This window comes from Pseudopipra pipra, chromosome 2 (genome assembly GCF_036250125.1).
Source record: "Pseudopipra pipra isolate bDixPip1 chromosome 2, bDixPip1.hap1, whole genome shotgun sequence".
NCBI lineage: Eukaryota > Metazoa > Chordata > Aves > Passeriformes > Pipridae > Pseudopipra > Pseudopipra pipra.
Window position 1 is genome coordinate 108681501 of NC_087550.1, and position 14557 is coordinate 108696057.

Sequence of the window (14557 nt, forward strand, 5' to 3'; positions counted from 1 at the left end):
CAACAGATTTAAATGTGTCTGTTTTTTCTTTAAACAGGAGTAGTCAATAATCTCATTTTGTAGTTTGATACTTTTGGGGGGTAATTATTTCCAACTACTGCAAGTCTAATGTACTTTTGTTTTGTTTCACTAGGATAGAGCTTATTTTCCTTTATCTAAAAATCATTTCCATATGATCACACTAATGAAGGTCACTCTGTTCCTTTAGAAGTGTCAGATCAAACAGATTGAACTGAAAACTGTCAAGTGGTTTCCGCTAAGCACCGAGTGAGTAATTCTTCAACACTCTTAAGCATGCTTTTTACCTTGCTAGAGAGAGTGGGAGTTAGAGACCAGACTAAGCTGGTAGCACATCTAAAGAAATCAGTTTCTTACACCAAGCAAAAAGCAACTTCTGTGACTGAGCACTGAGAAGGGCATGCAAGAGCTTATTATTTGAAAAACAGGTCCTTCAGAAGGCCTTCACCAGTTTGTCAAGTTTTTAAAAAAGTATTTATGTATATAACACTTAGCACCTCTCAAATGAAGTTTTCCTGTTTATTTTTTTTTCACTAATGAGAAAGGTGGAAGAGCATTTACTTTGCACTTTAAAATGTTACACAATCTGTAAAATTCTGATGTGAGAAATAAACACACTAAAGAGAAATAAGATTCTTTAGGATTTAGTATGAAATAGGTAACAAACCTAAGTGTAGTTTTGCTAGAAACCTACAGCAACAAATGTATGTATCTGCATATACATAAAGTGTTGACTAGGGAGATGGACAGATTAGAGAATGATCAAACACCTCTCTCTTGCCATCAGAGCCTTAAGAAGTAGAGCAGAATATTTACAGAGAAATGGACCAGCAGTCAGTCCCACTGATCAGGCAAGATGCAGAATCAGTAGTGACTCTTCCATGACCCCAGGAGCAGGAGGCATATGGACATGCCACTAGAAGTTAACAATTTTTTTCTGCACACTCTCACATTTGCAGGATATAAAAACATAACTTCACAGTAAAATCATACTAATTGAAAAAACAGAGGGTTTCCTTGCTGGAATCATTTAATCATCTTTCAAAATGTTTGATTGATCCAATTTCCTTTGTTGTATGTAGAAAATATGTACTGCATGATATTTAGACTGATACAAAGTACCCAAACTGAAGCCACAGGATTAAGACTAATCTGATTAACTAGATGAGTGAATATGTAGGTAATCCAATTGTTTCAGTTAAAAAATTATAGAAAAGTTTTCAAACAACTTAATAGAAGTTTTCTTAGCATTGTATTTTCTTAGCATTGTAAGGATTAATTAGAAGTAAGTAGGTATTTTCCTATTTATCTTTGTCCAAATGTCTTGTTAATATTTTTTTCCTAGGATTTTGGTTACTTAAGCTATTAAAAGGAAAATAATTCATAATTATATATCTAATTTCTGGTCATGGATGATAGATTTTGTAGTAATCAACCTATCTACAAAATACTTAAATTTTTTTTTTTTCAGAAGAAACTACTTGTCTGTGCCTGTATTTAAAAATGGGATGTTACGTTAGTAAAATTGTATTCGACTTTCTCTGAACATAATCAAGAATGTTCTTAGCATTATTAAATAGATCAGCTTTCATATACTTATGCTTTCATAGACTTACATACTTACTGATGCAAAAACATAATGGTAAGTCTCACAGTTTAAGTCCTGATATGTGTGAAATTCATTACCTACCTAATGAAGCATATAGGCAATGAATTTCAGAATTCTTAGTAGCACATAACTTTGTGTTGCTATCATACATTCATGTTTACACTGCATATTTTTAACGTCATCAGCCTACTAACTCCTACTGAGTTTGGGCTGAGACTTGCTTTTCAAATATATCTGCATTTGGTATTCTGTGCACTGATCTCCTTTGGTTTTGATTTAATAAATTCAGCTCTGACTGTAGGAGCAAGACATTGGGCGATTTTAAGAGTACCAAAACAGCTAGAAAATAAAAATAGGAATTCAGCTATCAGGTTCCAAGTTAGTGAAGCAAAGTTTTGCAGACTGTTTATATTGCTCTTTTCTTCCTCGAGAAACAAAATAACTTCCTCAGGATAACCTCCACTCCCCACAAAAGCCATAAAGCTTTGATTCCTTTTACAGTAGATAAATAGCAATCTCTTCCTTCTGTTATCTGATATTAAATATTATATGATCTGTCAGAATACCATCATCTAAAAGCTAAATTTGTTTTCTGTAACTCTCAAGGTCCAAATCCTTACCACTGTTATACTTACTCATTAAGCTGCATCAGCAAGGGTGAACTGGCGCACTTTGTGCAATGGTCAGAAAGCAGCTCTTATTTGCTGCTCTTAACTCTGAGACCATCTGATGACCTACAATTGCTCTCTACAGTATTCCTTGACTGGGAATTACAAGCACAGATTATGGTGGATCTTTTGCTGTGCCTCTTGTGACAGTGCCAAATCTGCACAGTGATTCGACTGCTGCACCTCCACAGCACGTGCCTCTCACTGGAGATCAGCTGGGAGATTCTGGGCCTACATTACCATGCAACAGGCACAGAAAGCTGGCAATAATGCTGAGTTTAGTTCAGTGGATCAACCAAAAAAGCTGTGCATGCATCAGGAAAAAAACCAAAACAACAATGGGCCAAATCAAAAACCACTCCAGCTTTGACTTTTATTTTTGTCGTTGAAAGCAAAGAAAACTTCCAAATGAGCAAGAATTGATTTAAAAACAAAGAAATAAAAGTGCTTTTTTAAAAAAGATTTCTACATTCAACTGTAAGCATACATTTCAGGCATTTTATACTGAGTTAACAGTACATCTGAACTAACGCAATATTTTTTGTTATTTCACAACAGAAATAGACAACTGTATACATTTATTTCAATTTACCAGTTTTATAATCATGGAATCATAAAATGATTTCATTTGGAAGAGCCCTTAAAGACAACCTAGTTTCAACCCCCTGGCCCTGAACACTTCCAGGGATGGGGCATCCACAGATTTTCTGGGCAACCTGTTCCAGTGCCTCACCACCCTCACAATAAAGAATTTCTTCCTAATATCCAATCTAACCCTGCCTTCTTTCAGTGTAAAGCCATTCCCCATGTTCTATCACTACCTGCCTTCATAAAAAGTCCCTCTCCAGCCTTCCTGTAAGATTCCCCTTAATACTGAAAGGCGGCAATGAAGTGTCGCTGGAGCCTTCTTTTCTCCAGGCTGAACAACCCCAGCTCTCTCAGCCTGTATTTCTAGGAGAGATGCTCCAGCCCTCATGGCCTCCTCTGCACCTGCTTTAACAAGTCTTTAACAATCTGTCCTTTAACAATCCACCCCAAAGGTGGATGCAGAACTTAATAATGCAGTGACATACCATTATAGGCCTTCCTCCATGATATATTTTCAGAGACAGCTGAATATAAATTCCAGCACAGACAGAAGCTTATAGACTCAAAAGAAAATCATATTTACACAATAGATTATGAACTTTACTGGTGATTTGGATAAAATAATTCTCTTACAATAATCTTCCTGAGAGGAGAAAAGATATCATGAGACTGTAAACTAAAGACTCTATTTTTGGCCAAGACAAAAAGAAACTTTTTTTATTATTATTTATAATTACAGTCTTTTAGCTAAATTACATTAATGTTGAAAGATTTCCAAAGGTGAGTTAATTCCTTGTGGCTGTTGCTTCTACATCAGGTTGACATTTCCACAGGTCTTACACCCCATTCTGTCTTCCCTCTCACATTTGCACCTATTTTTTATATACTCTACAAGATGCTATCAGTCTGATACTGATTAATCCACACTTTTTCACACAGAGAAAGACAATTTTAGCTACCCAGCACTTGAAATCCATAAATTAAACTTTGTTAAAACAAAAAGCAAAGAAGTAGTTAATTTTCACACTTACGATGACCTTATGCACTTCAAAGTAAATATCCAAGAGAGTCAACTAAGGAAGTAATATACACTGCAGAAGAAATGTTTCCTCTGAAAACTCCAATACATTTAAACATTTTGAGCATTCTCTGCGTAGTTATACTGCTCCATTTTTTTAAACTAATTGCTGATTAGAAAATGAGAGTCCTATCATAAAAATACTGGTACTTAGCACTTTAAAGGAGAACAGCTCTGCAAGAATAGGAGTATGTCAGAAAAAAAATGTAAACTTTTTTCCCCCATTCTTAATTTAAAGGACTAGTTCTCAAGGTCACATGAACTGGGTCCCAACCTATGGAGCCTGGCATGCCATACACATGTATTTGTTTCTTAATAACTAAATAGATACATAAATAATAATTAAAAAACCCAAACCAACAACATATTACATCTGTCATTTCAGTGCAATATTTTAGCTAACAAAAGGAAAAATTATATAATATGTCAATTGCACCAATATTGGGAAAAGGAAAGACTTGCCTCTTACTGTTGGGGTTTTGCTTGTTTGTTTGAGGAGATGTTGGGTTTGTTTTGGGGTGTTTTGTTTTTTTTTAATCAGATGTCAGTGCTTGTTTGTTCATGTTCTCTATGGTTCTCCAACACGTATCAAAACATTGATGAGACATCACATGGACTGAACTTAATTGACACACTTCAAAGTCACTATTCTGATATGGCTTAAACTGGGCAAACTTTGAACCTAATGCCCTGCATGGGTTTGAACTGAATATTAGGAAGCATTTCTTTACTGAGAGGGTGGTCAGATAGTGGAACAGGCTTTCTGAAGAGGTGCTTGATGCCCCATGCCTGTCAGCATTTAAGAGACATTTGGACAACACCCATAACAACACGCTTTAACATTTGATCAGCCCTGAAGGGGTCAGGCAGACAGACTAGATGGTCACTTTAGGTCCTTTCCAACTGAAATATGTTCTATTCTCTATTTTATTACTTTTTCAGGAAAATCCATGAAATGGAGCAAAGAAAAGGTATCCAATGAACAGATTAAACCATTACTGTTGCCATTCTAATATTATGGTGTAGTGAGGTGCCAAGTTTCAAAAGTACAGAAATTCAGAGAGACTAATAATACTGGAAATGTAATGAATATTCTGCAAAATTATTACATCTCTTCATCTGAAATACTCCACTCATTTCTACACTTGAGACGATAAAGCAGACATAAACACAGTCTGACACTTCCAGCAGAAATTTCCATAGCATAGGCGTTTGCTCTACAGTACACAAGTTCCCATCCAATTAAAATATAACAAAATACATTTTTTTCCCTGAAATATTCTGTTTTAAGCTCTAAGTTTTACCAAGCCCAGATGCCACCACTTTCTCACCACATATCAGACTACTCAACATCAACCTTCATTTGCTGATACTTGGCTGGGATTGTCCTCTGACAAATCATTCTCTCACCTGTCACTCAATAGGCCTGCTGATAAGAAAGATGAAATCTCCAGAACTTTTATACTTTTTCTCCTTCCCTTCCTTTTTACTATGATAAAGGCTGAAAGATTTTTATCCACTAAACACAGACAGAAAAGCCTCAGAGTCACCATTTTGGTGCTGAAAACAATGATAACATTAAATTCTTTGAATTATCTACAGTATTTCAAAAGTCACCATAGTGATGGTTTGATATACATAACAAAATGAGTGCAAACACTCACCCAAGTCTTAGGACCTCTCTCACACAGACTAAGCCAGTATTTACTCAGGTTGGACTTGCAAAGGAGCTTTGGGGCTATGTAAAACATTCTTTTTATTACTGGTTTATTCCTGACTCAAGCAAAACTAAAAGCACAACAAATTTATATTGAGGATAGCCAAAGTAAAATCCCTAGGCCAAACATACTTCAGGATGCTTAACTAGATTGTGTGAGAATAACTGCAGGTTCCAATATATGTTCTTTGTGTATTGCATCCATTTTAGGAAAAGAGATGGGACGCAATGTACACCAAAATCTGCACTTTCCTGATATGGCTGATTTTGTGGCATCTAAATTCAGCTTGTAATCTCTGCAGAGCAGGACCTTTGTTTCCTGTTTGCTCTGTAATTACTACAGAAAATTGTGGTCTGGTATAACTGAATATATACTGTTCTGACACAGTTTTTAAAATAACTGTGGACATTAAACGTTGCCCACCAAACTGTCAGTGCACAAATAATTTGATCCCATTCTGAAAACTTCATTTCTGAACAGCTCCTTCTTTATTTCCATTTATTTTCATTTTGACTCATTTGTTCAAACCCAGCTAGCATAGCTATTCTGTTTGTATCATTGTGGATAAAAATGAAATAAAATGGATATTTTTAAAGTTTGTATGCCTACTTCTATTTAAATTTACAATATTCTGTGCAAGCTACTATTTCTAGCACAGTACTACCTTGAAACACTGACCAAAACAGCAAGGAGTGAGAGGTTGGTGAGGATACACAAAGAAGCAAAAAGAGGCACATTTGGAGAAAAAAAATGCAGGAGACGTGGGAGAGGACAGCGTTGGGAACAGGGCTGGAGGCACACCCTTGGAAGGGGACACTCACAGCATGTCCTGCCTTCACAGGCAAACCCCTCAGCCAAGGGCAGAGGCAGCTTTCAGCCCAGTGGTTGCTCTGATGTCTTTTTCATAACCCCCCCACTGCGTCTTCAAAATGGTTTTCACAGCTGTAAATACAAAAGGTTAGGTACTCAGTGGTTTCATAGATTATTAAAAATCTTCCAATTATTAAAATCACCCATAAAATACGTAGAAGGATAACCATGAAAATGCAACAAGTATGTTGATGAAAAATTGATGCCATGTTTTTCACACAGATGGCAGGAGACGTGTCACAGCACAGTTCCTGGATTCTGTACTTCAGGGGTTTTCTATCAGATACAACGTGTTTGAAAATCTCGTGATTCCCGAAAGTGCTGACCAGTCATTAAATTATACCATCTTTCCCAATTTTAAAACCAAATGCCAAATCCAAATGACATTCTTAGCCATTACTGACAAGTATTCTGACAAAAGATAGATTCAGATATGTGATAATATCAAGCCCAGTAACAAAGAATGTCAGCATTGAAATGCCAACATTCACAGAGAGAACTCTTGTAAAAAGTAAATCCTAGTAAACAGTGAAAAGATTTAATATAAAATACAAGTAATTTTTATGCTTGTATAGACTGACTGAACTTAACTTTTAAACCTTCAATTAAAATAAAATCATGAATTGAAGCTATAAACTAAAAATACTAAAACTCTACATAAAGAGAGTGACAACTAGGGAGATAATGTAGCTTTTTAGGGGGTAAATGGGATGCTTTTGTTAAAAATGGAGCTTTAATACTTCCCTTAAAGAAAAAAGGGAATGCATCCAAACCATATAATGTAATACTTTTGAGACTTCCAAACTTACAACATATTAAGCAGTCCTAGCATTTAGCAAGAAATAGAAACTGCCTATATTAAAAAAATTAAATAAAAAAATAATTTTCCAGGATCTTGAATAATTATAGTCTCACAGATTTTAAGGTTAGACAGCAACTTCACTTATTGCCAAACAGACCTTTTATAATCACGGTGATGGAATTTCATCAGTAGATAGGGAGTTTAAGTTGCTTATAAAAAGAATTTTAACTTTGAAAATAATTCTTGAAGCACATAATGTTAATACATTTAGAAATAATGGCCAGTTGTTTCTCTTTCATTTTTGAAGCTTAATAATTTTGGATATTTACTTGCAATGGAAATGGCCCACAAGTATGCTTAGAGGTGATATAAGTATTTCTAATGTCAAATTATTTACTCTACTCGTTTTAACATTCCAAATGGAGCCTTTCCAGTCTCAAAGAGAAAAAATATTCCTTTCCGATTCTCTGGCCATCGCACAAGTCAATGGAACATCTTCTACCTCAGAGAAGATGTAAGTCAAATCTCTCCAGCATTTATTATTTTACATAAATGTTAACTAACATTTCTAAAATGAGACTGAATTCAATTTTGAAATCCAGTGTAATTAAACCCAGAGTTTTTGCTGTAACACTGTAAATAGGAAGTCTCACATTAGATACTGTTAAATATGTTGAAAAATCTAAAATAACTTGGTGATTGCTTCCCTAAAGAACTAAATGTTCTTGGCAGTTTTGGTCAATTAAATGTTTCAAAAAAATATTTTAACTTCTCTAATTAAGATATGAAAGAAAGATTTTGAATCATGAGAAGCACTCTCAATTTACTTCACATTTGCATACTTAATTCTTCAGTACGTTACATTCTTAAATATTCTTCAGAAGGAGGTGGTGCTAACCATTTCAGAGGCTAGATGGTAAATGAGTAAGAGCTGCCATCTCATCCAGTGTGGCAGTTTTGCTTATAAAACTTTTCCAAGTGAATTTGGTTCTTTTTGAAGCTACTGAGACACTGGTCTTGTTAAACTAAAAGAAGCTCCTTCAAATGAATATATGTATGAAGATTTTTCACAAAGAGTCTAGGAACAAAGACAGGTAGTTACATAAAACCAATCTTTTAAAATAAGCTCCTCTCAAGTTTAGAAGAAGGAAAAGATGACCCTAACAACATTATGAATACCACTTACCGGAGCAGGGGAGCAGACAATTCTACTTGGGGAAAGGAATTACCTGCTGACCTCATTTCATGTCTGCTCCTGGTTCTGGGCCACACCCACTTTCACCTAATTGGTGACTGGGTAGGTTGAAGGTTGAGGGGCAGAGGGCTGAAGATTTGTATGCTTTGGTGCTTTTACTCAAATCACCTCTTTCACCTCAGTCTCCAAATATTGTAAGAACTACAGGGTGAATGGCAGAATATTAAACAGGCTTGAATTGTCTTGACACTATAAATTACAAAAACGTTTTTATCTGTATTCTGGCTAACCACCTCTGTTAACTCAATCCTTAAATGATAACCAGCAGGTTAAAACAAGACACAAAGCAGACTCAAACAGCAGCTCTCCCACAATGCTGTACCAAATTGTTCCCTAAGCTAAAGAGGGAAGTAAGTTCTCCTTCTGTCAGGTGATGGTATATCCCAAGTCTTTCAACCAGTTAATTTAGTGTACCCATGTCTACCTCATACAACAAAGTACAACCTGTAAATGTGAGGCAACCCCTACCAAATCATGCTGTCCTTATTATGGGTGGCTGGTTTGTAGCTTCCCCCTCCCCCCCCCCCCCGCGTCTTCTAGACCTCACTGAAATTATTTATAGGCTTTTTAAAAAAGTATTTAATATCACTCTTTCCTTCAACACAGCCTTACAATCTCACTGGATTTTCTCTTTGCACTCACTTGGACTGTTCACAAGCTCAGAGTTAGCCAAGAACTCACTTTTCCTGATGAGAGATTTGGTCAACCATTCTGCTCTCTTAGGGTTTTTTTTGAGAATAGATGACAAACTTTTACTAATACTTATGATTTGGATGCAATTAAATGCCTCTATACAATACAGCAATCCAGAGTGCCAGTCCTCCAACACAGATTGATTTCTAGCAACTGAAACTTCTTATCTATTCTATTCTTATCTACATTCTTATCTATTTAGGGGTAACTAGTCTAGAACTAGCCAGTTCCACTTGAATTACCACACAACAAGTTTCGTAATTATCTAACTTTCTTTGCGGGATTGAGATCTGAGAGATCTGAGCAACCCACCAGCAATGATACCACCTAATACACTTATCACCTTTGGGATTACCAAAAAATCTGTGCCACTCCTACTCAAGAATATAACTACAACTGAAGAGTGGTCACCTTGTAGTCTCACAGCCTTCTTTGGAGCACTATGACATTTGAAGTAGGCAGCTGAGATCTTGCCCTTTGTCCACTGATCCATATGCTTCCAGTATATATAGACTGAGAAGTCATATATAACTGTATTTTCCCGATCATTCAGACATTTCTGGGGCATGTTATTGCCCATTCTTAAAGGGCAACTCTCCCCAGTGTTCCAAAATAGCTTCTTTCTCCTTCTTAAAATGTCCCATAACTTTCTTACAGATCCTATAGCAGCAAATGTGCACCAAGGAACTGGTTTCAAATTATATACTCTTCTCAGAACCATCCTATCCCTTTCAGAGCTATAGTTTTATCTTGTTACTGACATTTTGTTAAAAACCAACAGTTTCTCCCTTGCTTCCTTTCTATGGCATAAGAAAAACAAGTTGTCAGATGTAAAGTAGTACATCACAATGATTAGTAAACTTTACATGTTTATAACATGGGAAAACTATTACTTAGGTTCTTGAGAAGTTCTAGAAGTATGTGGAATCTAGAGAATAGAACACTTGGATTTATTCAATAATTCAGCTTAAAAATATCAATAAGATAACTGGAAAACTGTATGCAAATACAGTTTGTTCTTATACTTTTTTTTTAGTCTTGATAGCTAGGGAGTTTACTGCTAGATGACAAATCCCAGATTGTCTGAATTTATTTTTTCAACTGGTAAACTCGTCATTTGTATTCAACAGTTCTAAGAGAAAACCACATGGATAGCAGTACGACAGAAATGGCTATTTTATTAAGATGTCAAGAACAACAGTACAGCTGTAATTCACTGCGGAGTTTCTGCACGTTTTGTAGTGAAAGTGATGTCAAGTTGATGATTTTGCCATAAAACTGTCAAATACAGCAAACTACTAAATAAAGGCATTTTATGTAGTGGCACAGAGACACTCAGACTCTTTCCAGATTAGTTCAAATGCAGCTCTGCTAGCAACCAATTATAGCATAAAGGTTTTCTTAAAAAAATCCAGCAAATGAACAGGAAAAAACCAAACACAAACAAATAAAAAACCAAACCACAAAATCAAAATACCTCTTCTGAAGACATCCTCTATAAATTATTCATGTATTTGTGGACTTGGTTTTTAAAACTGTCAAAGAAAATTTCAAAAGGAATCATTTGGTCTCAAAGCGTAATCCTTGATCAAAATAGTCTTCACTGAAATGCTTGTATATTGAAATGCTTGTATTTATTGCTATTATTTATGTATTTAGTGTAATAGAAATTAATTAACTTCTCAAGTGGTATTTTGAGAGGACACTAAATTTCACACAATTTCTGAAGAAAGATGTGTGTTACTTTGGTTTATAATCTTGAAAGGGAGATTCTTTGGTCAGTAAGAGATTATTTCTTCATACAGTTCTATAAATATTAATTTCCCTACCTCCTCTATCACTTACACAACCAGAAAACACATTAGCAAAATTGGGATGTAAATTACTAGCAAAGTAAAACCACAGAAAGTTTATGCACTGTTATTACTTGCATATGTGTGAACACAGCAGTAGGAAGACCTGCTATTTAAAGTTTCTTACATTTCCAGGATCTATCAAAATCTGCGACAGTCTTTGTAATTGCTTTGGTATTTCTGATTCTAAGACTGTACATTTGTTTGTATTATTTCTCAATATATTTATACATGGACTTGTATTTATACATAGAAACTGATGGAAAATAAGAGCAATTTTCAAATTTTAATTACTACTAAATTCAAAGTTGCTTGTAAACCCATTCATTTTAAAGAAACAACATTTTCATTAGTAGTAAAGCAAAGTGTTTTGGAGCTGTGACATGTTATGCAGAGAAAAATGTTATTGTACAGCATATGGTTCTATTAGAACAGAATGATTCTGTATTAAAAGAGCAGAGAGGAATCTTGATTTTTCCCACAGCTTTTTCCCACAGCTTTTCCACAAGACTAAATGTAATTATTATTCTTGTGTATCCTCCAATGTATAAGTTGTAAACAAATTATGAATTGAATACATAGAATACACAAAGATTTAAATATAACATTATGCAAACGTAAAAAAATATTTACTTTATAGAGCCTTCATAGAGCCAAGGTCTTTATAAGTAGTATAGTTCCAACAGTTTCATGCAAATAATGGAGTAAGGGTGGGGAAAGAAGATTCAAAGCAAAGAATTAGATTGTTTGAGCTCATCTTTAACTACTGGTTTTATTTCCTAAAAAAAGACTAAATCTACGCAATACTATGACAATTCTGTTGAAAATAACCTCATTACTATATTTTTTTGCAATTCATAGGGACTTTCTAACAAATGCCTTTTTCTTCATTTTGTATAAAATGTTTACCTTGTTTGTTTTTAAAAAATACTTCACAAAGGAAATAATTTTTCTAAATATATTTCAAAGGTAGACTTTCACAAACATAATATTCATATTTCTGCAAGCAGAATGACTTAAGAGTTAGCAATGTTAGCACAAAAGCCATAACCTTCAGAGTTTAATTCCATTTGATGGCACGCAAACACATGCTGTAATGAAGAATGCAGCCAGCTCTACTCCTGTTGAGTATCTGAGTCTCATTTAATATTTATAATATATCTCTTCAGAGATATTGGCCAGATGATTGTGTTAGGGTTTTTTTCTATTACTTTAATAACAAAAGGCTATGAACAACCGAGTCATACAAATTAACTCATCTTCTCAGCTTTTCATTTCTCAAAGTGAGATCCCGTGCTTCCACCCAGGAAGTGCACTAGATATAGTCAAGCCTATCAGCTCCTAGGTGACAGACCAATGCATTGCAGGCCTGAATTCCCTTTCCTTTGTGATGGGATCTGACGCATCTGGCACCTGATGATGCAGTTTTGGGCACCATAATATACGAAAGATATGAAGCTATTAGAGAGTGTCCAAAGGAGGGCAACAAAGATGATGAAGGGCCTCGAGGGGAAGCCGTATGAGGAGCAGCTGAGAGCACTTGGTTTGTTCAGACTGGAGAAGAGGAGACTGAAGGGACACCTCATTGCAAGTACAACTTCCTCGTGAGGTGAGTAGGAGGGGCAGGCACTGATCTCTTTGCTGTGGTGACCAGTGACAGGACCCGAGGGAATGGCCTGAAGTTGTGTCAGGGGAGGTTTAGGTTGGATATTAGAAAAAGATTCTTCCCCCAGAGGGTGGTTGGGCACTGGAACAGGCTCTCCAGGGAAATGGTCAGAGCACCAAGCCTGATGGAGTTCAAGAAGTGTTTGGACAATACTCTCAGGCACATGGGGTGACTTTTGGGAATGGTCCTGTGCAGGGCTAAGGGTTGAACTCGATGATCCCCGTGGAGCCCTTCCAGCTTGGCATATTCTGTGACAGTGTGTCAGTACAGAAGGCTGGTTGTGAGAGTGGTACACAGCTGCTGCAGAGGAGCACCAATGGCACAGTGCTGGTGTTCAGGTCATGAAATAGAATAGATTAAATGAGTACTAATGACTGCTAAAACATAACCATGTAATCTATTAGCATTCATGAGCAGGGGAAAATCTCAGGAAATGGGAAATGGTCTGTGGATGAGGTAGTCAGAGAGGACTTGCAGCAGGACCTCCATGCAAGGTCCAATTCAAACCAAACAGAGCAATCTCCACCTTCTCTGATATATAGAGGAAAAAAGTCATGCAATTAAAAATATAAAAATTACTGTCCTTTAAAAGAAATACTTTAGATGACAGTATATGTGGCAAATATTCAGATGACAATATATGTAGCAAATATTCAGAAACACCTTATGTACCATTAGCATCTTTTTTACCCCCATAAAAATATCATGATCTCCTTAAAATTTAAAAGTAATAAATACATCTTGAATAGCATTTAATATTACGTACAATTTACAAATATAAAGTAAATAATCATGAAAAACCTTAATGAATCTACTTTGCTGCCTCAGAAGACTGGATCAAAAATGGCCCCGATCATACTTTAAGATGTACTTGAAAGAACATAAAGGGACATGACCTGTATCTAATGCATCATAAGTTGCACTTTTGTAGACAAGGATATTGACAGTTTCAGCATAAAAAATTAATTGCTAAATCACAGTAAAACTGAATTTTTTACTTTAAATTCAAAACTAATTGATAATTTTGGGAATTCTTATAGACAAAAACTAAGAAATCATGTATCATGTAAACTATATTCACCACACTGCTAGCCACAGATGCAAGCTGTAATATAGTTGTGTTACCACATACTCATTCATGATTTACAGTCCAATATATGCTCTCCTTTTTTTGCTTTATGAGCAAGAAACATTTAATCTGTCTTAAAAGGCAATTTCACTTAAAGTGAAGTGCAGTTTTCCAACAGAACAAAATTTAGTCATGCATATAATTCACACGAGGGCATATAGGAATAATGCTTGCATTTCATGTAAGTCTACAATTCTTACCTTCTAAAGACTTGTCTCGTAACTAAAAATTAAAACATCCTAGAAAATACTGATAAGACTGCTACATTGGTTGTAGCTGTAAAGTTAAGGTATATGTACACACTTCATCTGAACTTAACTGAGTACGTGATTCTAACATTCATTTGCATGTCAAACAGGAGCAGATTCTTATGCAATAAGCACTATCCTTTTCTTCTCAAACATTAGTTATAACACAGCTTCTCTCGCTCCCAGTTGTATGTTTTCTTCTCATGGCAAAGGAAGAGAAAAGCAGTTTAACAATGTTATTTTACATAAGATATGGTCTAAATAGTATCCATATGTGAGTCAGACAACAATGCAGTCCAAACACACAATGTGATTTTGAGATATTATGAAATGTATTTACCTGATGGAATAAAAAGAAAGAG

The 14557-nt window shown here is 35.5% G+C and overlaps 1 protein-coding gene across 16 annotated transcripts in view; it reads right to left on the reverse strand.

The window, feature by feature from the left end:
* DMD (dystrophin) overlaps positions 1 to 14557 on the reverse strand; it is a 1059271-nt gene that overhangs the window by 276337 nt on the left and 768377 nt on the right. The window lies entirely within an intron of this gene.